At 46.8% G+C, this 27983-nt stretch overlaps 1 pseudogene; it reads right to left on the bottom strand.

Annotated features, from left to right (window-relative positions):
• Window positions 1-27354, bottom strand: LOC144249259 (KN motif and ankyrin repeat domain-containing protein 4-like; annotated as a pseudogene).
• Between the last annotated feature and the right edge of the window lie 629 nt (window positions 27355-27983).

Genomic DNA, 27983 nt, shown 5'->3' with positions numbered 1-27983 from the left:
CTACAGCCCCAGGGACCTGTCCGGCTCTGCGTGGGCCCGCAGAAGGCCTGCAATTTCCACATGGGACGGTGATTGCAGAACCATGGACAGAGCGGTGTGGCCAGTCTACAGAGGAGGAAGAAAGGAGAAATAAATTGTACCCTATCTGCCTCCAGATCCAGCAAGAGAGCAGGATAGGGGGCATGCCTGGGGTGGAGGGGTCTATGTCAAGTAGCCCAGGGAATGTGCCCTGTGCCTCTGCCAGGAGTTCTGTGTTGAGAGCAAACGTTTACTGTTGATGAGAGATGCTGGGCCTCGGAGCCCCCACAGGAAAGACTCCAGGAGCAGAAGGGCTGCCCTCTCCTGTAAATGCAGAGCAGCAGGCACAAGCCTCAGTACCCACCAGGCGCCTTCCGCTGGAATGTCTCACTCTGTGGATGGAGACACTGTGCTCACCCAAGTCACCTGGGTGTGAATTCGGGTGTGAATCCTGAGGGAAGCCTGAGCCATGTGACTGGCCCCGGGTGGGGTCTAGAACCCATCTTCATGCTGCTCACACTGTCTGGCTTTCCTACCCTGACCCACCTCTGCTAAAGCAGATACCTGCCTCCATGTTTTACCTAACATTAATGTCCCTCCTTCCAGGTTAGAGCCTTGCCCTGCCCTGCCCTGCAGCAGACCTGGCCCTCAGAGCTGCCCTGGCACCTCCCCACCCAGCACTTGGAGGGGGTTGGCTGTCTAAACTCACTTGGATTTCAGTACGCGCCCAGCCCAGGTTCTCACCAGCGGCTCTATTGACATTTGGGGCCAGATAACTCTTACTTCACTGCTGTCCCTGGGCACCGTCAATGTTTAGAGCACCCTTGGCCTCTGCCCACCAGATGCCAGGAACACTCCTGCACCCCTGGTGACACATACAGATGGCTTCAGACATTGTCAAATATCCCCCGAGGGGCAAGATGACCCCCACCTGAGAACCACTGTACTAAACAAAGTATGGTAGCCAGCTGGCTTCTCCTTCAGAGGCCTGTCTCCCTCCACTGAGTGACGCCCCCTGCCCCACTCCAAACCTTCACCCTCCCTATTCCCTCTGCATACTGCCTGTCAATGCTGAGGTTCTCACTCACTGATGTGCCAGCTGTTTGGTTTTCGTGTCACTCTTCAATTAGTCATAATCATCACAATGACCATCAACAATATATGTCACAGAAGTCCAGTATGGTGTTGTGGTCATTACAGCCTTAGGCATAGTATACTGTGATACCCACTTTACAGATGAGCATCACAGAGGCTCAGAGAGGGTAGGTGACCTTCCCAAGGCACAGTCACTGGACCCAGATTCAAACTCCTGTGGTTTGAATTCTAAAGTCAGTGCTTTAAAAAATCACTTTTGAGGTGTCCAAAGAGCAAAAGATACCCACCCCCATCCCCACCCCATGGCTCTTCTACCGCTAGAAAGTGGCCACTTAGCTCTCTTACCTGTGACAGAGGTTAAGGGGCCCAGGAGAACTCTCACATTCCCTCCTTGATTATCTGGGCTAACCAGGAACTCCCCAAACTCACACCCTGCCGGTCCCACAGCCCTCCCCTCTCAGCCCTCTTCTGGGCAGTAGTGGTGGTCACTTCTGAGAGGGCTCTGGGCCTTTGATGTACAGCCCTGTTTTAGGTTAAGGCTGCCTCCTTCATCCGCAGGGCACCCTGGTAGGGAGCTTGGGAACCCAGACCTTCTGACCTCATGATATTTGGGAAAGGGGCTTGTATCTTCAGCAGCCCACGCTGTTCCTGTGTGAATTCCAAGAGGGTCTGTGTTTTCTAATTATTTCAGAAATGACTTTGGGGCATAGCTGGGCTTTGCAGGACATGGGGACACTGGACAGGGAGCCTGCTGTCTGGTGTGATGCAGGGGACTCGGCTTGAAAGCTGAAGGATCAATCTTGGGTAGTTCAGATGTGACCAGGGAAAGGTGCTATCCCTGGGCAGGGCTCCCCTCTCCAGGCATTTGTTCCCCTAGAATTGAGGATGTTAAGAAAGCCTACGATGTCTGCGTGAGCCCTGGGATTGGAATGCCAGGGTAATGGATGCCGGAGTCAGGCCGGAGCTGGGATCTCTGCTCTAAGGATGGGCTCCCTGTAGCTTGAGAATGTGAGGGAACATTTCTAGGCCTGATTCCCTATCAGCAAATGTGAGGACCACTGTGCCTGCCTCGCTGGACCATGAAGAGGATGAGCAATGATGCATGGGAAAGGTTTAGTTCCCATGAGCATCCCGAAACTGTGCCTCCTGTAGCTTCTGATGAGTGGTCTCTAAAGTTTGGGGTTCACTTATTCAATTGATGATTCATTTGCTGATATGCAGTAGGCTCTCTGAAAGATGCAAAGATTCACCTGAGACCTAGAGATATGCTGCTTCCGTGGGACAACAACGAGGATGATGGGAGAGCTGGATGTTGGGCTCAGGAGTTCAAGGGAGGTGGGTTCCACCAGCTGTGTGATCTTGGGTACTTTACCCCATGAACCTTACTATTTGGGACCTCAGTTTCCTCTAGCAAAATGGTGGCAGCTATATCAACCTCAGAAGGTCATCGTGGTTTTAAATGATTTTGGCACAGGTTAGTTATCATCATCATCATCATCTCATCATCATCATCATTATCATCATCAATGTCCTCACCTTACTGAGACATTTATTTAAGAAACCTGGGTCTAGCAGGGCTATTTCACAGGCTGGCTCGGTGGAATGGGCCAGTTTGCAGACTGAATCAATATCAGAGAAGTATTTCCAGTTTCACAACTAGAGATGACTCTGTAAAGTTTGCTCCTTCATCCAGTTGTCCAGAGCCGTGGGTTTCCCAGCCGTCAGGCTCCAAGCATTGTATTGCCTCATTAAATCTACAACAGCTTTGTAAGGTTGAATTTTTTTTTTTTTTTTTTGCTACCACCATATGGTTCCCTGGATTCTGCTGGCCATCAAGGCACTTTTCAGGACCAGAAGTTAAACACTAACCTACTTGTTAACTGCCCATAAGTCTCACCTTATCAGTCAGGCTGCTGTCACAAGCCGGGTGGGCCAGGAGCAGGCGCACCAGGTCGGCATTGCCATGGTGACAGGCCATCATGAGAGCTGACAATCCATCATGGTCCTGCAGGTTGACGTCTGCCTGGCAGCTCAGTAGCGCTTGGACCATGTCCTCCCGGTCGTGAGTGACCCCCAGCATCAGGGCGGTCTGGCCTCCCTGCACATGGGGCAACGGGGATATGGTGAGGCTGCTGCCGGTGCCAGGGTGCTCGGCAGGGACTCCTCAAGAAAGTGACCATTCCTTCCAATGTGGCTTTCCTTCTCTGTCTGGCAGAATTCTCCTTCCCCAGGGTGCTAGTCAGGTACTCCATCTGCTCTAAAGGCTTTCCAACTCCCCCCCAACACCACTACCCAGGTGGGATTCATCACACTGGGCATTGCAGCTTGTCAATCTCTCCTGTTCTCAAGGCTACAGAACCTCCTAGCTAGCCCTCCTGTAATTTCTGATGATTGGACTCCAAAAGTTGAGGTTCACTTATTCAATTGTTGTTTCATATGCTGATATATTGGCAGGGACTGTCATCTTTGTCTCTATCTCCACAGGACCTAGCACCCAGCACTGATACATGTGGAGCCATGGGGGAGATGAAGGTTGAGTGCTTCAGCGGCCTGCCTTCCTATCACCTCCCTGGCCCAACCTTCCCCAGGAAGCCTTGGTCTGCTCCATGACTCTGGTCTTTTTACATTAATGATGCCTAGAAGCCTTTGTTTCAATAAGCACTCAGGTCCCTGTGGCTTTTCTAATCCATAGTCATTGACATCCCTGTGATCACCAGTGGACAAAGCAAGAGAATCCGAAATCGAGTCCCATCTCCAGCTCTGCCAGCCACCAACGTGGGACACTGGCTGACTCGATGCCTTCCCTGAATTTTAACTTTGTTTACAAATGAATGGCCTTTCCGAGTGTATCTCACAGGACTTTTGTGGGAATCAAATAAGATAAAGGATGTAAATAGAGTAACGTGTGGTGGTAATTTTTCTGATTAAAAACTGACAATTTCTTACTTCCCATAGATTTTCTTGTATATACTATTTAAATTTTTTATTGGTTCTTTTTAGTTTCTCATGACAGTAGAGTGTATTTTGACATATTATATATATATATATATATATATATATATATATACACACACCTATATATATATATATATATATATATATATATATATATATACACACACACACACACACACACACACACACGGAGTATAACTTCCCATTCTTGTGGTTGTACATGACGTGGAGTTACACTGGTTGTGTATTCATATGTGAACGTAGGAAACTTATGTCTGATTCATTCTACTCTTTCCCATTCCCATCTCCCTTGTATACACTATTTACATGTCTATATTTTCCTATAGTCCTCTTATACAGATTTATTATATTTTGCCCCTGTGGTTCTCGTGCGTTCCGGGCAGGTCAGCGATTTCTCTCTGATGGGATAATGGGCTTTGTAAAATGGCAAGAATCAGGCAAAGTCTGTGTTTTCTTTCCTTTCATATACCTTATGACTCTGAATGCCATGTCTAAAAAGAGCTGAGGACGTGTTTGCTGCTGTGCTGGCTGATTACAACCCCAATCTACAGTCCCTGTGCATTCTGCTGCACTGTTCATCACCCTGGGGCTTTGAAAAAAGAAAGGGGGTTTGGAATCAGAAAAATCCAGGCACTGCCAGTTAGGACCCACATGAATGTGTGCAAGATATCCTCCATATCTCTCCCTGATCAGGGAAGACAGGAGTGACCAGCATTCTTGGTCTAGTGGACTTGTAGTGAGCCCTGGGCATATGTTACCTGTCAGGGTCTTCATGCTGGTTGGAGATGGTGTATGGCAATTGCCAGTTCTTGACAGTTATGCCATCATCTATGTTCACTCCAAATGGATAGGGAAGGGGCTAGGGTTGACTCAGTGATAGAGTGCTGGCCTAGCATATGTGAGTCCCTGGATTTGATCCTTAGCACTACATAAAAATAAATAAATAAAACAAAGGTATTGTATCCAAGTACAACTGAAAAATAAATATTTAAAAAAGGGAGACAGGAGAGTGAAATGTAACTATTCATTCTTGTGTAGTCAACATGGCAAGTGACCTCTGGAGGGGTCCCCAATATTCTATGTAGTACCTTGTCCAATTCAAAGCCCTGCTAGGTAAGACCACTCCCTTGCCCTGTGTTCTCAAGAAGAGGATTGCAGGCCCCAAGGCTCTGATTGCCTTGAATACCTTTGCTGTTCACAAGATCTCTCTTGCTGTGAACCTCAAACAACTTCTACCTAATCACTCTATGAAAAGTTCAGAACACTGATTTTGGGTCACTTTACACATTTATCAGAGTTGTTTGGGGTAACAGACAGGCTGCTTGAGAAGAGCATAGGGTTCCTGACATTGGAGGCCATGGGCTCAGAGAGCATTATGATGAAGCTGGAGGCTGGATGCCCTGGCATATGCCTGTAATCCCAGCAGCTCAGGAGGCTGAGACAGGAGGATATGAGTTCAAAGCCAGTTTCAGCAATTTAGCTAAGCCCTAAGCAACTGGGTGAGACCCTCTCTCTAAATAAAATACCAAAAAGGGCTGGGGATGTGGCTCAGGGGTGAGTGCCCCTCAGTTCAATCCCTGGTAATAATAATAATAATGATGATGATGATAATAATATGAAGCTGGAGATCATCTGGTATTTTACAAATTAAAAAAAAAAAAGGGGAGGAAAACACCGAGGTGACTTTCAAGTGTTGTTCTTACCAGAGGCAAAGGTACCCAGTGAGTTAGTGGGCCCATGTGTCCTAGGAGACCCTAATGTCCTGACTCCCTGGCTACTGTCTTTGTTGTAGGGCCCTTTTGGCTCTTGGCAGAAATTATTCTTATCATCTTGACCCACAGGACTGTTCCTGCGAACCAAAACATGATTTATGTGCCCAAAACAATGTCACTCACACAGGTTGGTGGAGAGGGAAGAAAGACAGGGACATTTTCTTTATTTTTTCTTTTTTGGGTACCAGAGATTGAACTCAGGGGCATTCAACCACTGGTCTGCATCCCCAGCCCTTTTTTGTATTTTATTTAGAAACAGAGCCTCCTTGAGTTGCTTAGGACTCAGCTTTTCCTGAGGCTGGCTTTGAACTCACAATCCTCATGCCTCAGTTTCCCAAGCTGGTGGGATTACAGGTGTGCACCACTGCACCTGGCCCTAAGGATGTTTTCTTTTCATTGTCTTTTTTCCTTTTTTTTTTTTTTAACCAGGAATTGAACTCAAGGTCACTTAACCACTGAGCCACATCCCCAGTCTTTTTTATGTTTTATTTTGAGACAGGGTCTTGCTAAGTCCTTAGAGCCTCATGAAATTGCTGAGGCTGGCCTTGAACTTGAGAGCCTCTTGCCTCAGCTGTCCAAGTTGCTGGGATTACAAGTGTGTGACATTGTACTCAGCGATGGGTATTTGAGATCTGGTTATTTCAAGGACTGTGGAAGTGTGCCAGGCAGAGTGCTCACTCACGAGCAGAATTCTATAATGATGCTCTGATCCAAGCTGAAGCCTGGGAAATGAGCATCCTTATCATTCCTGGGACTGATCAACAACAGTTACTGTATGTCCTGGCTATCTGTCAATTCTGTCCACCAGACTGGAAACTGATGACTTTGGAGAGAGGAGGAATGACAGAGGTGGTAACTTCCTTAAAGAACTAGGCCTCCATAGAGCATCCTCACTGGCTAGATGCCTGTGGTCATGATCAAGGTAGACTGCCAATGGGGCTTTTTTCTTTCTTTCTTTCTTTCTCAAAATGCTAATGGTAAAAATGTTTGGAATATGCTCAGCTTTAGAATGAGACATGAGTTAGTAGCTCACTGACTCATTCCCTGGCTCTCTGGGTCTCTTTAAAGAAACCAAATATTCCACCTCTAGCAATTGGAGAAATGCAAATAAAAACTACACTGGGATTTCATCTCACTCCAGTCAGAATGGCAATTATCAAGAATACAAGTCACAATAAATGTTGGCAAGGATCTGGGAGATAATGTACACTCATACATTGCTGGTAGAACTGCAAATTGGTGCAAACTCTGTGGAAAGCAGTATGGAGATTCCTAAGAAAACTTTGAATGGAACCACCATTTGACCCAGATATCCCATTCCATGGTTTATACACAAAGGACTTAAAATCAGCACACTACAGTGACACAGCCACATCAATGTTTATAGCAGCTCAATTCACAATACCTAAGCTATGGAAATTAACCTACATACCCTCAAACAGAAGAATGGATAAAGAAAAAGTGGTGTATATATATACAATGGGATACTACTCAGCCATAAAAAGATGACTTTATGACTTTGCCAGTAAATGGATGAATCTGGACACTATCATGTTAAGTGGAATAAGCCAATCTCAGAGAATCAAAGGTCAGATGTTGTCTTTGATATGTGGATGCTAACTTACAACAAGGGTGGAAGGGAGAATGGAAGTTCAGTGGATTAGACAAAGTAGAATGAAGGGAAGGGAGGGGAATGGGAATAGGAAAGACAGAAGAATGAATCAGACACCACTTTCCTATACTTATGTATGAATACATGACAAATGTGACCCATATGGAGTACAATCTCAAGTATGGGATCCTAATTAGAATAAGCTATACTCCATGTATATATAATATGTGAAAATATACTTTACTATTATGTCTGTCTACAAAGAACAAATAAATTTTAAAAAGAAAAAAAGAAAAGCAAATATTCAGGCTTTGGAGGCCCAGCCTTCTTGGGTGAAAAATTCTTCATGAATCTGCATGGAATTTCTTGACTCACTGGCAGACTAAAACTTGAAGGTTTCCCACATCTTTTAAACAGGAGAGAGATCTCCTTCACACCACCTACCTGAGTTGCTTGGATATTCACATTTCCTTCTCTTAAGAGCTTCCAGACAACAGCCATGTCTTCATCGGTCTCTGCAGAAGCCAAGGGAGTGATCATCACGGCAGTATAGCCAGCTTTGTTCTGGTGGTCATCATTGCAGACCCCTGCAAGATGAGCAACCAGGGATGGAATAGCGCCAAGGGGCCAGAAGGCAGCCTCCACTTTAGCTAGGTCAACAAGTCGCTGCTTGCTGGTTAATAATCCAAAGAATAGAGCCTCGCCACCCACAGCAGGAGTCACTAGTTGACAATTCTGGCAGCATTTAAAGCTGACTACCTTTCTTTAACAAGTTTTCTGAGGATACCCAGGAAGGGCGGTCCACAGGAGGCCAGAGATGGCCAAAGGGTCAATGACCATGACTTTACTTCCTAAATCTGAGCATATGACATTATTCTCATTTTCCAGATGAGGACTCTGAGAGGCTAAGAAGATGCATAAACTATTCATGTGCAGGTGAAGCAGAACCAGGGCTCAGGACTGTCTGGGTCCTGAGCCCATCCATCACCAGCCACATGTACCCACAGCTGTGCACTGCAGGTCTCACTCTCACTAGCTCATGTCTGTATGGAACTCAAGCTGGGCATGTAAGTCCTTTAGGATAAACATAGAAAATCTTCCAGAAATGACCATCTCACTTGAAAAATAGCAAGATTAAAACACCATAACTTTTTGAATAAAAGAAGAATCAACCTTTCACAACAGAATGAAAAAATGTGCGAAAAATTCTCAAACATGCACACACACATTTAAAATTTTATGTTTTTTTTTTTTAAACATATTTCTGTTTTCGAAAAAGGGTCTTGCCAAGTTGTCCAGGCTGGCCTTGAACTTGTGATCCTCTTGTCTCTGCCTCCCCAGACACTGGGATTACAGGTGGGTGCTACTGCACCCAGCTAAAACTGGTATACTTTTAGAGATGAAGTAGTAAAGAAGAAAGGAAAAGAAATTCTTGGTTTGTGGTCCTGAGGCTATCCAAAGGAGAGGTAAGGATTGTGAGATACAGATGTCTCTTATATAAATGATGTCACTTCTCCAGGGTAGTATTGTGTGCAAAACCAAATTGTCCCTGTGCAGTTGTTCATTAGAAAAGCCTAGGTGGCTCTTTTGGGCAAAATAACAAAATTATCTCAGTAGATCAAGACAGTCTTTCTGGGCTGGGGATGTGGCTCAAGCGGTAGCGCGCTCGCCTGGCATGCGTGCGACCCGGGTTCGATCCTCAGCACCACATACCAACAAAGATGTTGTGTCCGCCGAGAACTAAAAAAATAAAATATTAAAAATTCAAAAAAAAAAAAAAGACAGTCTTTCTTAGGCTGCCCTCCTCTGTGGAAAAGAGTGAACTACAGAACCTACCTCATAGGTTTATTGTGGAATTTATAGTTAATGTATTTAAATCTCTTAGAGCGTGCCTAACACATAGTAAAAGCTTAGTGTTAACAATGATCATAAAGAATAGTATTCTTGTAGATTAGGAATTCATTAGAAGAAATCTAATTATGGAACAATGTCAATTAGGGCTACTTACAAGTTCTGTGCAAGGAGAGAACCCAGCATTTGTTTGATATTCCCTCTGCTCTACCCCAAGCATTTTTAAGAAGTATGCCATAGTTATACCTGAGTGCCAATGGATCTGCAAACCTTGGTCTGGCTGACTCATTAGCAGTTTTTCCTCTCGAGCCCCTCTGACCATGGCTGTGATTGAGTGGGTTACGAACCTTGAATGATAACCCAGTGCACCACCTCAGCAGCCTGTCCTGATTAGGAGTGAAGGTGGACACTGCTGTGTTAACAATTTTTGGTTTGACCCCTATTTTAAGTTTGCTTTAAGATGTGAATAGGCCTCAGGTTACCAGCGCTCTTATCTCTTCAGAACATGATGTGCCCCACACTGGAGTGAGGTCCTCACCAGGGGCCCAGAAAAGGGCTGAGGATCCACATTCATGCCACATGCTTCTGAAAGGCTCTCCATTGAGCATGCTCCAACTCAACAAGCTTGCACCACTAGGGACCCAGCTTATGGAGGTGTACTCTGTGGTTCTATTCTCAATAACAGTGAGTCACAGCCTGGCTGGTGGCACACACCTGTAATCCCAGCAGCTCGGGAGGCTGAGGCAGGAGGCCCACGAGTTCAAAGCCAGTTTCAGCAAAAAGGAGGTGCTAAGCAACTCAGTGAAACCCTGTATTTTAAATAAAATATAAAATAGGGCTGGGGATGTGGCTCAGTGGTTGAAGGTCCCTCAGTTCAATCCCAGGGAAGAAGAAGAAGAAGGAGAAGGAGAAGGAGAAGGAGAAGGAGAAGGAGAAGGAGAAGGAGAAGAAGAAGAAAGAAGAAAGAAGAAAGAAGAAAGAAGAAAGAAGAAAGAAGAAAGAAGAAGAAGAAGAAGAAGAAGAAGAAGAAGAAGAAGAAGAAGTCACTTTCTGTACAGCACTTTACAGTTTGTAATGTGCTTTTCATATGCTTCACAATGGCCTCTGAAGGGAGCCCAGGTTTGGGAGTGTGACAGATCTGTCACTCTCAACACCCTTTCTACTGATGAGAGAAAGTAATGGCATTTTGGGCCTGTTCTCCACAACCCTTTTCACCCTCTATGCTAGTACATCAAAGGGGAAGCTTCCAAACCACCATAAAGTTGATGAGTATTAGCTGTATGTCTAATCAATGGTAGCAGAAATTTACAGCACCCAAATCTTAGGGTGTCTGCTTGCTGTCCTGGCCTAGCTCACCTAGAACTCCTAATAGGCTACAAGTCTGGGAGCTACTTAAGACAGGGCTCCATGGTACTGGTCTTTGGATTCTTCACACACATATTAGGTGCTCTCAAAGCCTCAGACTGTTCCTGTAAACCACTTGTGGGTAGTAGAAAAAGTCTAGATTAGGAGAGTGACAGATCTTGGTTTGAATTCTGGCTTTGTGACAGATTCTGGGATCTCAACCAAATTTACTGACATCGCTGGGCCTCAGTTTCCTCACTTGGAAAATGCAATTAATATCTGTTTCACAATCTCCACAAGGATTGTATATGTGAACATGCATGTCATACCTAAACCAGTTTTTGGGATGGGGAAGACACTCAAAAGACTCTAGCTACTGTTCTTCATGTTCTCAATTGAAAGCACAGAATACTGGAAACGGGAAGTGGAATACAGAGGCATGCTCCACCGAACCATGTGCCTCCCTCAACTGAGCTACTATGTTGATGGTACCCAGGAATCCATGAGTAACTGAAATCAATAACATTGACTCAATCTTAGAACTGGAATTTAATTTCTGGGATTGAACCCAGGATCTTGTGCATCCGAGGCAAGCACTCTACCAACTGAGCTATATCCCTAGCCCCCAATGGAATTTAATTTCTTGATGATGTGAGAATTAGATAGAAGTTTAGGCTATTTTTACATATGTCTCCTTTCCAGTTTGGAAGAGCCTCAAGGCTGCTTAAAAGAACAGTGGAGAACTGGAAGTACACTGGAGATTAACTGAACTCCAAGAGTCATCCATTACTCATTCCTTTAACAGAGAGCATCATCCAGGAACTGGATTAGGAACTTGGACAGAAAGGGACAGACAAGAGCCCCTTTTTACAGAATTAGTATTCTGTTGGGTAGAAATACAGAAAAAGATCATCTAAAGAAAAAAAAACCAGGTGTTCCTCTAGAGCAACAGATGGGGTGTAACCCCTTTAAATAGAGTCAACAGAATGACTTCAAGGAGGTGACATTTGGGCTGTGACCTGGGTAATAAGGAGCCGGTCCTACAAAGAGTTTCAGGGGAAAGAGTCTAGATAGAAATAAAATACAAAGATCCCAGGAGCAATGAGCTAGGTGAGTCTGAGGTGAGTGTGGTGACACAGGGACAGCTATGCCAGGTGGGATCCTGCAGGGCAGACCATGGAAGCAGGCAGAGGAAGTTAAGTTAGATGGACAAGACCTGAGAAGTGGAAAAGCTGTTGGTTCCTGAGATCAGACACCGCCCCCGCCCTATGCTTCCTTAATAAGGGAGCAGATCAGCCTCTGCTCCAATTCCTGGAGCCAGACTCTCCCAGGACTCCAGTGCTTTTGCTCTAGCCAGCCCTTCCCGAAACTCTACTACTTTAGATTTTGGATTTGGAATTCTCAATAGCTTTCTGGACATTTTTGCTTGGATGACCCACTAGAAACTGAAAATCTGCCTCCCCACACTTGCTCCTTTCCCTTTTACAACACCATCATATTCTCAGCCATCGAAGCCTGACATAGAGCTCTGACTCCCCAGGCCCATCACAGCCAGGTGGTCACTAACTCTCCAGTGACTTTTTGCTCTTCTACTCCTGCTATGATCATCTAGTTCTCACTACCTCTCTGTGGACCCTTGCAGTGGAGTCCCAACTATCCTGCCACCTCCTCCTCTCTTCTTCCACTAATCTGCTCCTATCACCGAATTATGCTTCTTGGCGAATTGCCCTGGTGATAGAGCTCCCTACACAAAAATCTGTACTACTTCCCAGCACCTTTCAAACAGATGTCAGTCTAGCACACAAGGACACAAGGTCCTCCATGCCAATGGCTCCAACTTACCTTCCCAACTTTTGTTCACATCTTGTCCAAACCAGGAGCCATTCTGACCTCCAGGTGTCTTTTCTTTTCTTACCCTCTATGGTGCTCTCCTCACCTGGACATTCTCTGCCTGTGGAACCCCATCTGCTTCAGGGCACCTTTCCTGCTCCTGCATTGAATATTATCTCACTTCTTCTGCATCCCTAAATCACATTCTGCACCTCTCTTGGGAGCCATCTTGCCTTGCTCTTTTGCATGTCAGATTGTAGCCAGGATGGACCTCATAAATCATCAATAATTATCTGGCAAATAATAAAGGAGTCCAATTGGTCAAATGGAGCCAAGATATTTGTTAAAAATTATCTTAGAAAGACAAGAAATGGTGACCTTTCCTAAGGCAGTGTGGTAGAGCTCTGAAGTTGAATAGACCAAATCTAGAATCTGCTCTACAATTTATCAGCACTGTGACCTGAGTAAGTTTTAGAACTCTCTGAGCCTGTAAATTGAGAATAATATCACAGGTCTATTGTGGAGAATGAATGACATAATATAGGCAACATGGTCTAGTCCAGTTTCTGGAGTAACAAAGGAATTCTGAGGAGTGAAAAATTTTCTTGCTGGAAAGAAGTATGGTATATGAATGGCCCTCAATTACAGATGAGGCTGAGAGAGGAGGATTGCTTGAGCCCAGGAACTGGAGGCCAGCCAAGTAACATAGTGAGATCCTCTTAAAAAAAAAAAAAAAAGAAAAAGAAAGTAAGAAAGAAAGAAATGGGATCCAGACTGCAGGTGCAGCCATTTCTGACCTGTGTCCAGTAGCAGCTTCACAATGAAGAAGTTGGAGTGGGACACACTGTAGTGGAGGGCTGTGTTCCCGTTATGATCAGCCAAGTTAACAAGCAGCTTCAGGAGATGTGGGGAGTGAGGCTGGACTCCAGAGAGGTAGGCGGCCACCATGGCAGGGCTAGATGACTTCCGGCTGGAAACCCGGAACCACTCTTGACTGATGGTGTTCAAGCTTTGCCTCTGAAACCCCAAAAGATTCCAATTCTGAGAGGTTCCCTGGTCTCGGATGTCCCACTTGACCCAGGACGTGTCAGCTTTGAATGTTTCTGCCTCCATCCCTTATCTCCCTGTATCCCTGCAGGGGATTTATGTAGGGGACTGACAGACAGCAAGGTTGGGAATGCAGGAACACATGGGACCTGTGATAAACCCTCCTTGGGAGGTAGCAAGGAGTTCTTGGATGACACTGCAATAACCAGGAACAACTCCCTTTCCTAGATGATGGCCTGAAACTAGTGTAAGTTGAGGTCACAATCTGTGTGCACCGGATTACTAAAACTCTCTTTCATGCCCACATGGTCAGTCTACATTGACTTACCCTGTATGGCACGAGGACTCTTGCCTTTTTACTCTAGGCATAGCTGCAAAGTCACAACATTATACAGACAATCATATGCAATTTATGCTGGAAATAAAACCCAAATGGGTGGGCTTGAATTATTCTTGACTTTCTTTTCCTTTTTTTTGTGGTGCAAGGACTTGAACCCAGGGCCTTGTGCATTTTAGACAAGCACTTTACCACTGAGCTACATCTCCAGCCCTGTTCTTGGCTATGTTTTGTTGGGCTCTCCAAAGTGAAAAGTTTAACGACCCATGACAGGTCCCCTGCTCTCTGTAGCATCTGGCTCCCCTGGAACCGTAGGAGTTTCCAAGTTAATGACATCAACTCTGTATGTAACATGACTTAAGGGCTTAAGATGACACAAGTTTAAATTATTTACCTAAAGGGGAGGGGAAGCTATTGGGGTATGGTTGTTATGAATGATTTCATGCTCATTCTGGAAAGAGCACTGGGTTTGGAGTCACTAAATCATTGTGATTAGGTTTGAGTCCTGTTTCAGCTTGCAACCTTGGAAGTATGTAACATTTTTGAATACTACTTGTCCCTATTACACACTGGGAATGGAAAAATGGGCTGTGTTCCTTATTTCCAAGTCTCTGCAGACTGGGGTTCTTGCATAGCCTGTGTTGTCTCTCAGGCAGGGGCAAGGAGGGAGCACAGGGGGACATCCATGCTCAGATCCTAATGTGGGTGTGGTTGTGGGGTTGCTCATACATGGCCTCTGATCACTTGCTTTTCCAAGTCAGGAACAGAGAAATCACTTGTGGCCAAAAGACTTACATATCAGAATCTCTCCCTGCCTCCTTTCTCCTTCTCCCTCCACCTTCCTTTTCTCTCTCTCTCTCTCTCTCTCTCTCTCTCTCTCTCTCTCTCTCTCTCTCTCTCTCTCTCTCTTCCTAGAAAGGAATATCTGCTTCACCCAAGGAATCTTCAAGAAAGACCCTCATAGGAAGGAGCATAGCACTGGATTTTAAATGAAGAGGTAAGACCTAGTTCCATAATTTGTTTAAGAACAAGAAACAGGAGTTTCAATTCACATCCACACCACACACTGCTTCTTTAAGTCTGGGAACTGCCATATGCCAAATCAGCTACAATAAAATAATAAAAATTGCCTGGCCAGGTAATAAACTCTGCTGAATTGATATTTTTACTCTTTGGGCTCTTGTGCAGAGGAGAGCAAAATAGGTTTTAAAACGCTTACGGGTTGTTCTGCTGTGTTTCTGACAGCTCTCTCCTGCCGTGGGAAATGTGCCCATGTCAGTGGCTCTTGATTAAAAGTAGGACCCAATCATCGAATGTTCAAATCTCCATGGGCCACGAAGGTACAAAGGAGCAAACATGGATTTTCTTGTTTCTGGTCTTTCGACCCATAGATGCACTTTAAGAAAAGCAGTAATAACTATGGAATTAAGTGTCAGAGCTTCAGGGGGTGGACATACACCACTCACTACCACTGTTCTGTTGATGAGGAGGCAGGCTCTGAGCCGTGCCCTCACCCACTTCCTGCCTCACAGGTGAGGCTCTGGGACCAGAACCCGCAGCTCCCATTCCACGAGCTCTTCCCACTCCACCTGTACGTTTCCCCAACCTCAGGGCAGAGGTTTGAGCCTCAGCCACAAACACGTTAGTGACAGACACTCAAGTGGCCATGCCTAATCTCCCTTGGTAAATGCCTCTGAGCCCCTGACCTACTTCCTCATGCAGATTGATCCTTCCACATCCTCAGCATAATCCATCATTTTGGGCGGCAGCATTTGGGTAAATGACAGAATTCCCTGAGGACAGGGACTCCTGTGTGCGCACTCACATCCTGGCATAAGGCAAGGGGCCAAACTCACCCTGGTGGGAAATCTTTACACAACAACGGAAAATCAGAGTACCAAGAGCTGGTCGGTGGTGGTCCCAGTCTCCAGCAGATACTGGCTCAATGCTCAGCATGCGTTAAGATTCTTCTGAGGGTTTATATCCAGAGAAAACAAACACACACACATGTGTATATATATGTATACACACACACACAAAAGCACATTTATGTAATCATGCTCCACATTGATAAAAATGACTCTCATTTTCCTCTTTCACTTCTCAGCAACTCAAACACCCAAACCTGGTAACTCCCCCAGGATAGGGAACATTCCTCAGAAGTGTGGGGTGATCTGAGCACCCTGCTGATGTGGCTCTGAAGAGCCTTTGCATCCTGCTCTTGTTGGAACAGATAAACCAAGTTGCAGGGGCTGTGGGCTCAACACAAGGCCTGACTCACTGGGGACTGGAGGGCTGCTGTTCTGACTTTGGATGAAATTTTTCTTCCTGGGTGGACTAGAAAAAAAAAAAATCCAGGGCTGGGGATGTGGCTCAAGCGGTAGCGCGCTCGCCTAGCATGCGTGCGGCCAGGGTTCGATCCTCAGCACCACATACCAACAAAGATGTTGTGTCCGCCGAGAACTAAGAAAAAAATAAAATAAAACGTTAAAAATGAAAAAAAAAAAATCCAAAGAGCCCAACACATACCAGCAAATCTCTTCAGGTCCTTCTTCCATGAAGGAACCACAAGGGCTAAGAGTTCATAAAATGAGAATCACTGACACTGGGTGCCACAGCGACACGCACACAAGCCCCAGTGGCCTCTAATGGCACCAGTCCCTGAGAGCCCACTCACTTTTATTTATTTTTAATTTTTTGCAGTACTGGGAACAGAACCCAGGGGCACTCTACCATCAAATTGCCACCTCAAACCTTTTTATATTTTGAAAGACTGAGTCTCACTAAGTTGCCCAGGTTGACCTGGAACTTGAGATCCTCCTGCCCCAGCCTACCAAACAGCTGGGATTGCAGGTCTGCGCCCCTATGCCTGCTTGCTCAGCACAGTCTCATTGGGCTGCCAGACAGAGCACCCTGTGCACCTGCTCACAAACCAGCCTCTGTTGCTGCTCAGCATTCCCCAGCAGCAGGCTGCAGGTGGTGATGATGATGATGGTGGTGGTCCTGACTCAGCTATTGCTACTCTCATCGGGAGCCCATTCCATGGCAGGAACTGTGTGAGGCACGTTAGTGCTTTTTCTCACACAATTCTCAGATCAAATCTAAGAGGTCACTATTATCCACATTTTTTCAGATAAGGAAAGGGCGGTGACCCCAGCTTAAGGACCTTGCCAAAGAACACCATGGCAGAGGCAGTTCTTGGATCAAGGTGTGGTCAGCTCCAAAGGCATGGCCTCTGATCACTTTCTTTTCCAAGTCAGGAAAAGAAAGTCTCCCCCTCTCCTTTCTCCTTCTCCCCCACCTTCCTTCTCTCTCTCTCTCTCCCCCCCACCCCCAGTCACATCACGTGCCTCCCATCACTTTACAGGGTGGTGTCACCTGGCCAACAAGAGAGGCAGAGAAGTGTATGGGTCAGAACCAGCAGGTCCAAACTGCTCTGCTAGAGCATCACTTCCCTCCACAGCCTCCATCTCCACTCCTGTAAAGTGGGGATCATAGAGATGGCTGCCTTGCAGGACCGTGAAAAGGCTTATATAAAATAATACTTGTCCATCCATCACATTTCCAGGGCTAGGTGAATGTTGGCTTTATCCGCAGAGCTCTACCTATGACAGAATATTCCAGGAGTCATGTCTGTTTAGTTCAGCCACTGCCCAGAGCCCAGCCTGGAAGAAAACTCAACAAACTCTGCCCAACGGGTGGATCATCAAATGACCCAATGACCGGATGGAAGGGTGAGCACATGCCCTCGCCCCTCACCAGAGGAATGGCAGCCCCCTCTGCACCCATCTGACTCACCTCTCAGCCTTGGGATGGGGGGCTTCTTCCCCAAACCCACTTTCCTGGCCTGTGCTGTCAGTGCCCTCAGGGACATCCCGTCCAGCCTCGCAGCTGGTGGCATCTTTGCCCCGCCTGTGTTCTGGGCCACCACATTTCTTCTCAGCCTCGCTGTCAGACAAGTCCTCTGGAGAGCTGTCCTCACCACTGGTCTCCTCGCTGGAAGTGGTCTCATAGCTGGAGAAGGAGAAGAGGTCACTCGTCCTGTCCTACCTGCCCAGGGCTATGTCAACACCAAGGAGAACAAGGCAGATCTCAGGTCACACTCCCCAGTTCACTAAGCACATCCCGCAGGCCAGGATGAGGAGGCTCCCAGGAACCCTACAGTCAGAGAAACAGGCTCTGGTGCTGGGTGCCATTTGTGAAGAAAAGCAAATTTGTGCTCTTTGCAGCAAACACACCAACACCCTATCCCTGAATTGGCTGATGATTTGGTGATTCAGACAGGCAATCCAAGGTTCTCACAGAGCCATTTGCTTCTGGAATCCTAATGTTAGGTCCAGAGAGGAGCCCAAGTCTAGGTTAGCATCCCCACCTCCACCCTGAGTTCCCGAATTGCCTGACAAGTCTTCACATCTCTGGGTGGAAGGCAGACCTCCTGCAGCTCTCTCCTCCCCAGCCCAGGGTGAGACTGGTAAGGGGTGAGCTCACCTGCACCTGCTCCCAGCAGGACTCAGATACTCAAACACGCACTTGCTTTTCTCACCTGAAGCCTGTTAGAACTACAACTTGGAGCAGCAAAAGTGTGGTCTCAGGCTACTTGACTTGTGGCTTTGCTCCTGACAGTGATTCTTACATTCAGCTATAAATGATCCTATTGCCTTGTCACAACCAGAGACCAGGGGCAAAGTGCTGGACGATTTACTGATTCCCCTGCCGATATTCAACAGGAGATCCCAATGGAGGATGCTGATATTAAGATCTGGGTTTTAAGGACACTCCAAAGAGCCACAGGGATCAGTGACTATGGTTGCTGCTGAACCCCTTAAGTAGTGGCTTCTACATAAGAACTCTGCGCTCACTGGATCTGCAAACCCAGCAGTCTCCCAGGTATGCCTGCATTCTTTTTTGCTTAATTCTCAGATATTTCTTCTCCATTGTGTTTGGAATAACAGTTTTCTTTTGTGATAAAGAAATGGGGGACACACTATGTTTACAAAGCTGTGTTCATCTTAGAATTGCTTCCATAAAAACTTCACCTAGGGCTAGAAGTGTCACTCTGTGGTAGAGCACTTGCTTAGGATGTGCAAGGCCCCAGGGTTTTGATCCCCAGAACCACAAAGGAAACAAAACACAACAAAAACCAATTCAAATAAAATTTTTACCTGGAAGAAATTTATTGAGCAACTACTATGTGCTAGGTAGTGTTCTAAGTGCTTATATCAAAGCCCTTGCCTTAGAGGAGATTATATGCTAGTAGGGAGAGGCAGATACAGACATGCAACAAATATTATATTCAGAAAGTGATAAGAATAATGCACAAAGTTAAAAAGGGCCATGGGCTAGTGTTGGGAGGAAGAGCTGCTTCAGTTAGGACATGGGTTCTTAACCTCAGCTGCACATTAGAACTCTTAGAGGTGGGTAGCATTCCCAGTAGGTGGACTGTCTCCCAGACTAATTAAACCTGAGTCTTCAGGATGGAGATCAGGATTACTTATGCTCCCGCACCCCAGGAGGGGCTCAGTCTAAGCAGGGGAAGCAAATGCCAGGGCCTTGAGATGGGCCTGAGCTCAGCATGTTGGAGGGAGGCGAGGCAGGAGCTGGGGTGGACCAGAAGGCTGAACCATGATCTAGTTCCTCCAGGTTTGGGCACAGAGAGGGACTGTGAAGGGCATTTTGACCTGCATTAGGCTTGGAGATTGGGCTGATCCTCCTCCCCTGCATGTGAACTGGTGAAAGCGCAAAACATGGTTCTTCATGGGCCAGAGGGTCACACACCAGAGGAAGTGGGAGCAGCAGCCCACCTGACAACCTGCTTCATCATTTCTGATGTTTCCCTCACAGAAACTACAACAATGATACCACCCCGTTTGTGTCTAGTGTTTTGTGTGTCTTAAGTTTGGAGGATCCCCACTTTTTCTGGACAGTCTCCCGGACACACCGCCTGCTGGGCTGGACCCCTCCTTGGGCTTCCACAGCATCCTGTGCTTCCTTGTCTAATACATCTGGTCTTGGCACATCAGCATTTCTCCCTTGTTTCTTGACGTATCTGAGAGCTAAAGGTAGGGACCTTGATCTATTTGACTTTTTTTTTTAATACCCAACACCTAGCATATTGTTGGCATTTAATAAATGCTGAATGAGCAATTTAGAAAATACAGTCATGTGCTTAGTGACATCATAGATGTTTTGACTTTTGTAAGTACTTTGTGGTGTCCCATAGTGACAAAAATTGCCTAATGCTGCATTTCTTAGAGGTATCCCTGGTTGTTAGGTGACATGTGACTGTAATTTTCTTTCTTTCTTTCTTTTTGGCACTGGGGAATGAACCCTGGGGTGCTTTACCACTGAGCTACATCCCAGATCCTTTTTAAAATATCTTTTCTTTTAAGACAGGGTCTCACTAAGAAGCTGAGGCTGGCCTCAGACTTGCAATCCTCATGCTTCAGCCTCATGAGTTGTTGGGTTTAGAGGCATGTGCCACTGTGCCCAGCTGCATGATGTATTCTAAATTCAATGTTTAAGTCCCTAGACTACAGAAGGCTTGGTTCATGTTCTTTATCAATAGACTGGTTGTTTCCCTTCATTGCCCAAAACTTGGGTTTGGTTTGCAGTAAGTTAAAGGAGAAACATTTTAAACACATACAATTGAACTAGTTTCAGTGTCATGGTTCGGGTTAAAGACCTTCCTCAAAGGGTCCATATTCCCCAAAACTCCCAGAAACCACCCAGAGTCCTGGCCCTGGGGGAGACCAAAGCCAAGTATATTAAAAGCAGAGGTTCCAACAAACCAGCACATCTGGCAAAGAGCCAAACATGTGCAAACCCGACATGGAGTTTTAAAGGACCTTGGAGATTAATTCCCTTGCAGAAGAACAAAAACCAGATGCTTCCCCCTAGAAAAGAGAGCACCGAGGACAACAGCAGGAGAGGTAGCAGGGAAGGCAGTCGGGGCTTCACAAGCGATGCTTACCCACCGTTAACCCCAACAAACTGAAGGTTCTTTTTGGTCCCATTACCTCCTGCACGGAAGCCATAGTCTTTCTTTTTCATTATGGATTTAAGGCTGGTCGGCGGGGAGCTCTCTAGGTAGATACAACATCACAGGTTAGAAAGATCTTGGAGTAGCAAAAGCAGGGCTTTTCCTTTAAGGGGATACAGGTTGCAGGTGTGTGAAAAGGTGGACAGAGACAGAAACAGATAATGCAAATCAAATGTTTTGGGGACTTTGGGCAGAAGTCTGGTTTTCTGGTGGCTGTCAATAGAATGGTTCCTGTTAATGATGCCCTTCTCTGTATGGATGCGTAGAGAGACTGGAACATTCTCCCAGGGAACCACATGGGCACATGTCACTGTTGTCCCTATCTTATGGCTAGGAAATCTGAGACTCGGGCTTCCTTGGGGAATGGCAGAGCAGGAATAGAACTGAGGTCTGTGGACTCATGGGCCAGTACCCTTCTCCGCTCAAGGGCACCTCAGCAGTCCTTTCTAGCTCATGTACACGTTGACACTTGTGATGTGGGGGTAGTGATGACACTGGAGACATGTGAGAAGGGCACAACCTCATGCTGTGCTCAGTGGTATGGGAGGCATTTCCCAAGGGACAAGATGGGAACTAGCACCAAAATGAGAAGGCAGCCAACCTGTGACCTGTGGCAGGAAGCAGACTTGCATGCTGCCCACTGAGCCAAGCATGGTAATGGCTCCACTCTCCTCAACAGTGAAGAGTGTGAGATGGGTCAGAAGAGGAGGAGCTGCTCTGGCCCATGTGAGCCCCTGTGCCCATGCATGCGCACAGAAAATACAGTGAATAATTCCCAATCTCTATATAATGCTCATCCAAAACCAGGCTAGAGAAAACCTCTGATGTGGGAGGGCCAGAAAGCGTATTTCCTGTTCCAGCAGGAATGCTGGAGCCCAGGAAACCGGTAGGGAGGCTGAGGGGAGCACCCAGGGCAGGACCACCCTTGGCCAAGTCTTTGCCTTTGTGTGATGAAATGAGAACAGCACCCCCTCTGGGTAGACCCAGTGCTGCAGGCACATGGTTTGGCAAAGGGAGTGTGGGCTGGATTTCAGTTCCTATTTGCCCTCCCTGGCTGGCATCTTTGTGGCTGACACTATCTGTACAGCTGTATGTGGTGGCCCTGCAGTCAGACTCACACCTACACAAGGAGAGTAGAGCTGTGGCCCCAATGGTTACACAGGTCACTTTTTATTCCACTAGGCTCCTGGAGGTGCTAAAATCTTTTTAGAAATCTACTCATGTAACCCAAACCCCTTTTCCCTTGGATTTGTCATATAAAGGAGAAAAGGTTCCCTGCCTTGGACACCAGTATTTACCAGTTGGAAGGGAGGAGGGTGGGGCTGCTGGCTCCTGTGGGGGAGCCTGGGCTGACAATGTCACGTGAGATTTCTCCCAAATGTTCTAGCCAGACAGCAGCTGGTTGAGGGAGCTGAGCAGCTGGCTCTGGATGCTGCTGAGCTTGGAGGCAGGCTGCTTGATGGTGCTGGCCAGCTCCGGGTACCCATGCTCCAGGCAGCTCCACTGCTCCTGCAGGAGCTCCTGGATCTTTTTCACATATTGCCCAATGGTGGCATCTGTTGGAGAGCTTGGTGGCCTTCCCGGGTGCTCCTTCCCAGGGAGCTCCTCCCTGGCCCCTGGGACAGCCTCTCTGTCACTGCTCCGAGAAGAACCTTGTGCTGCCCTGGCCAGGCTCTCACCTTTCAGAGTCTGTGATGCTCAGAAGGTTGACCCCGATGCTCTTGTCACATGACTCCCCTGGGAAGAGCCCACGGGGAAGGTCAGTGTTCACCATGGCATCAGCCTGGCCCTGGGCATCTCTGGACGTCTCTTGGCTAAGCTTTTCTTCTAACTGGGCTACAGTGCACTCTAGCTCTCGAATCCTCCGCTCCCGCGTCTTGATTTCCTCTTCCTGCTGCTGAAGGGCAGCTCGGACCTGGGTCAGTTCCTTGGTTCTGCCAGACAATTCACCCTCAAGGGCTGAGACCTAGGCTGCTGAATGGTGAGGAAGCCCACAGTGGAGACGGGTCCTACAGAGAAAGGAAGAGTGATGTCTCACCAGCCCCCAATGATTCCAGCCATCCTAGCCCAGGTGCTAGGCAGGAGAAAAACAGTCACCAACTCAGCTGGGAACAGATGGCACAGGCTTGTAATCCCAGTGATTCAGGAGGCTGAGGCAGGAGGACTGCAAGTTCAAACCTCAGCAACTTAGCAAGACCCCCATCCCAAAATAAAAGTGTAAAGAGGGCTGAGGCTAAATATCAGTGATAAAGTGCGACTGGGTTCAGTCCCCAGTACTGCTAAATAAATAAACACACATAAATAAAAGTCAGTAGCTGTCATCCGACTTCAACTACAGGAAGGGCCCCAATTGAGGAGCACTCAGTTGAATCTGCATCGATATTAAATTATGGGGTAAACCACCAAGTTTCGGGGGGGGGGGTTGTTATCCTCCAATAGATAGCCAGGACAGATATTCTAAATAGACACCAGAATGTGCAAAGACATGGAGACATGGAATTGCATAGTGTGCCAGGGCTCTGTAAATGCAGCTCATATGGCCAGAACCTAAAGTGTGGAAGAGAAGAACAAGGAGCAGAAAAAGAAAATTGGAAAGGGAAGCAAGCGCCAGGTCATGGAGCAACCTACATACATGCCAATAAGTTTTGATCTTATTCTCTAGGTAACAGGAGTCACTAAGGGTTTTAAACAAGGGAGTGGGGGGCTAGACTTAGCTCAGTAGTAGAGTGCCAGCTCAGCATGCATGAGGCCTAGGATTCATTCCCCAGCATTCCAAGAAAAGATTAAACAAGGAGGAGACTAAGTCAAGTGTGATTTCAAAAGGAGCATCTTGCAGAGGACTGTTATTATTATTATTCTGTGTTGCTAGGAGTTGAACCTATGACCTTGTGCATGCTAGGAAAGTACTCTGCCCCTGAGTAATACCCCCATACCTCTCAGAAAACTGGAAGAAGGATAAAACTAGGGACCAGCTGGGAGACTGCTGATGTGGTCAAGGTCAGAGAAACTAAAGGTAATGGAGGGAAAGGGACAAGATGAAAAAAGGTGCAAATGATGGTGCTACCTGGGGCACACTGGGGCTTGATTTTCCCTGAGGATGATGACAGATTAGGGCTGAGCTCTTCCCATGTGCCTGCCTGATAGCTGCTTCTTCTGGCTAATGCACATGTGGGCCAGGTGGCTCTCTGTGCTTAGGGAAGTATAGTTGCCTCCAAAAAATGAGACAAAGCCAACTAGACATATGAAGACTGAACTCATGAACATGGACACAACAGAGCCTGCCAGCCATCATTACTGAGCAGAGCCACAGGCCTGTGGGCAACTATATCACAAGCATAGCATGGTAGGGAACAGGATTGTGTTGCTGCTGATCTACACCATGGTTCCTATTGGGTTTTAGAACTTCTGTAGCAGGTGACTGGCCTCCAGGTAGATAAGCAGCAAACACCCCCACAAAACTCCCTATCACTTCCCATTCACCCACATAGTTTTTCTTATACCAACTACATCTCCCTTCCACCCCAAAGCAGCAGGCTGGCTGCTTCAGTAAATGAGAGCAATGTTTCCAATTACACTCAGCTATATTCTTAAGTCCTTTGATTCACTCAGAAGCCTCCTGGAGTACAAGGACAGGACAAATCAGAGAGGAGACATTTGTCTCAAGTTAAGTGGAAAGCAGATTTATGACCCAGAAAGCGAAGACCTCTCCTAAAGGAGAGTCTGCATTATTTACCCTTATTGCCTCTGTTCAGTAGAAATGCACTGATTTGCCCAGAGGCCTCTGGGAGCAGGTTCAGAACACAAATGCGATAATAGCATCAAGTAAGAAACAGCAGGTTCAGAGGCAGAATCTTCCACAGGGAGGCAAGGGGAACCAAAGGAGTCAGAGAGTAAGCAGTTATCATGGATGAGAGGTTTAATAGGCACTTACTTAAACCCATCCTCATGTGCATGCATGCGTGTGCATGCATGTACGTGTGCAGGCACTCACACACACAGTCTCACTCATGATCCATCACGATGCTCTGGCTGCCACGTGCCACTCTTCAGCTCTTTTCTTTTTCCCAGTGCAGGCAGAATGTTGGATCTCCATGATGGAGCTTGAGCTGATAGGCAGGGAGACCCAGCCTCACCATATGCTCCACTCCTGTTAATTCTACCTGGTGACAGGTATGCTGGAGCTCACAATTCCAGGCACGGGGCCAGGACAAGAATTAATTAGGAGAACCATCTGTACTCAAAATGACAATTGGATCAGATAAGCCAAGCACAGCTAGCTGGCTGGATTTGAATTCCGGCTGTCATCTCCTACCTGTGAGGCTCTAGGCAAATTTTTTCATTTCTCTATGCCTCAATTTCTCCATATATAAAGAGGAGATAATAATTCTTAGAGTTCATGCAATATTAAGGCTCATGGCACAGAGTAGGTACTCAATGAGCATCCTAAAGTTGGTGGAGTGGTGGGTGGGGGAGGATTTGCTAAAGATTCTCTCCCTAACTCTGTGAGGACTACAGCCTCAGGAGGGAATGAGAGCCCAAGAAAATAATTCTGGAGAAAAAAATTGAGTTTGGGGAAAAGAAAAAAGTAAGCTACAGGAGGCTCGAAGCTACCAGGAACTGTCTTTTTCTGAAAGCAAAGCCAAGGAGTAGATGTCTGAGAAGGACCTGAAACACAGCCATCAGCCTCAGAGTCACACACAGGCAGAGGAAGAGGGCTGGGAAGGGACAAGGTAAGGAGGGAGTAGCACAGAATCATCTGGAGGGACAAAAGAAAGTTCAGCAGGTGACTAAACCAATTAGAGGCACTGAAAGTGAGAAAGAAACATTCAAAAGTCTGTAATCAGTGTCTGGAGGAAATGGGAAAAAACAGAAACAGGAGAGAAAAATGGCTAAAAATAAAGCCAGAAAGAATGGGAATTAAGTCAGCCTCTTCAAAAGGCCAAGGCAGCCAGGGAGGCTTTCCTGCTTGGCCTTCACTCTGAGACGCTATGCATGCAGGGAGGGGCGCCTCTTGGGAGCTGCTGTGGGTAATCCTGTGGAGATGGGTGATGCTGAGAATGCTGAGCAGGGAACAACGAGGCCAGGTGGCAGGACGACAGGCCCCCAGGCACTAAGGTATTAGCTGGTGCTCTCTGGGACCACTTCCAGTGATGCACTGCAAAGACAGCTCTCTGGGGAGAAAGGTAGGCCCTTGAAATATATGGCAATGCATCTGGAAAAAAGCAAGAGGCAGGGCTGCAGCTGATGTCTGCTCCCTAGGTCCTGGGCCAAAAAGGGCCATGTGATGCAATGGGTATTACAAGCTCTCCTATTTCTAACACTGGGTGATCTGGAAAAAGAATTTCATCCGAAGTCAGGAGATCAGAGTCTAGACTATGACCTTCAGCAAGTTTCTTGGGAGGGGAAGAGGGAAATATTTATCGAAACATCCACTGTGCTTGATAGTTGTTATTCAACAACTTTACATGCATTAGCACATTCAGTTCTTTACCAATCCTAGGAAATAATATTCATACTTGTTTATATAGGGGGTATGGAAGGCAGTTTGCAGAAATAGCCACAATATTACCCCAGCCTTGGTACTACCCAACAACTGCCCTGATCACAGGGTGGGACTGTGACTGGCATTGTCCAGGAGGGCAATGGCAAATGTGGCATATGCAGAGATGAGCATTGGTTGTACATTGAGATTTGTCTCTTCTTGTTGTGTTTGAACACTTCTGCCACCATGTGTGAATGGGCCCCAGCTAGCTTCCTGAATGATGAGTAACAGTTGAGTAAGTCGGCCAACACCAACCATCACTGACAGCCCAGGTGACATGCTCAACCATCAGACATGTGAATGAGGCCATTCCAAACTGTCCAACCCAGCCAAGCCACCCAGAAGACCGTGTGAATGCACCTAGGCAGCTCAGATAAGGATAACAAGCCTGCCAACCCAAAGAATCTTCTGACAAATAATAACTGGCTTTAAATCACAAAAATTTTAGTGGTTTACTAAGTGGCAAAGCTATCTTACCTACAAGGGGACTGAGGCTCAGAGACATTAAATGACTTGTAGAGTCACAAAGCTGTGAATGGAGACACTTTTGCCACATGCCTCTTGACTTCAAATTCCTCATCTATAAAACAAAGGTAATGAAGGAGGGTATCCTGCTCCCTTCCTGTTGCTTGGGTGAGATGAGAAAATGCTCTGAAAATTACACAGGTCCAATATTTTGTATTTTATGATTTCATTTTCATTCTCTATTCTTCTGTAGTTCACACCTGAAATACATGATTTGGGCTTCCCCACACTGCCTGTTTAGGGAACGTCTCCTATAGGCCTCTCATAGGCTATTTGCAGGATTTATGGTAACTATCCCATTCCAACCCAAGTGTCCCTTTAAACCAGGGAATAGTAAGCCCCCTGCCTACCATCTGTCTTCTCCATCTTAGGGAATGTGACTCTCTGCCTCTCAGGCACTCTTCATTCGCTCAATCTGAAAGAAAGAAGGGTAGAGGGTGGAGAGTTCCTTCAAATTTAAGAGCTGAGAAGGGGCTGTGGCTGTGTTTCAGTGGTAGAGTGCTAGGAGCCACAGCAAAAATATTGATACAGGCACCTTTGGGTTTAGTGACTGCCAACCAGCCATTCAGATTATGATTATGTTAAGTTACATTATGGTAATTGTCTCCTGCTGTTTACCTGGGCCCATTTCAGGACTCAGGTTACTCATGTCACTCTTGTAATGGGAGAGTTCCCATTGGTTGGGAAAGGATGGTAGGAGGGTGTTCCGGGGGAAGTGGAGTCCCCCCGGCTCAGGTAGAACAACACGTGGTGGACCCACTTGTTAGGGGACGCACACGGCCTCTCACAAAATAAAACTTTGTCTCAGTTTGACTGGCTTGTGTTTTTGTGCCCAACCGGGTTGCAAGATTGGTGTGCACTGACAGCCCAGCAGGGAAGCGCTCAGCAGGGGTGCGGCAGGCAGTGCTCGTCGATAGCAGCGGCAGGAGCGGGGCTCAGCCAGCTCGCTCGGCCTGGGGCCAAGAAGCCTGCAGCAGTAGAGCACATGCCTGGCA

The sequence above is a fragment of the Urocitellus parryii genome, chromosome 11, assembly GCF_045843805.1.
Source record: "Urocitellus parryii isolate mUroPar1 chromosome 11, mUroPar1.hap1, whole genome shotgun sequence".
NCBI classification, from domain to species: Eukaryota; Metazoa; Chordata; class Mammalia; order Rodentia; family Sciuridae; genus Urocitellus; species Urocitellus parryii.
The sequence above is the reverse complement of the archived record's forward strand: the minus strand, read 5'-3'. Positions and strand labels throughout refer to the sequence as shown.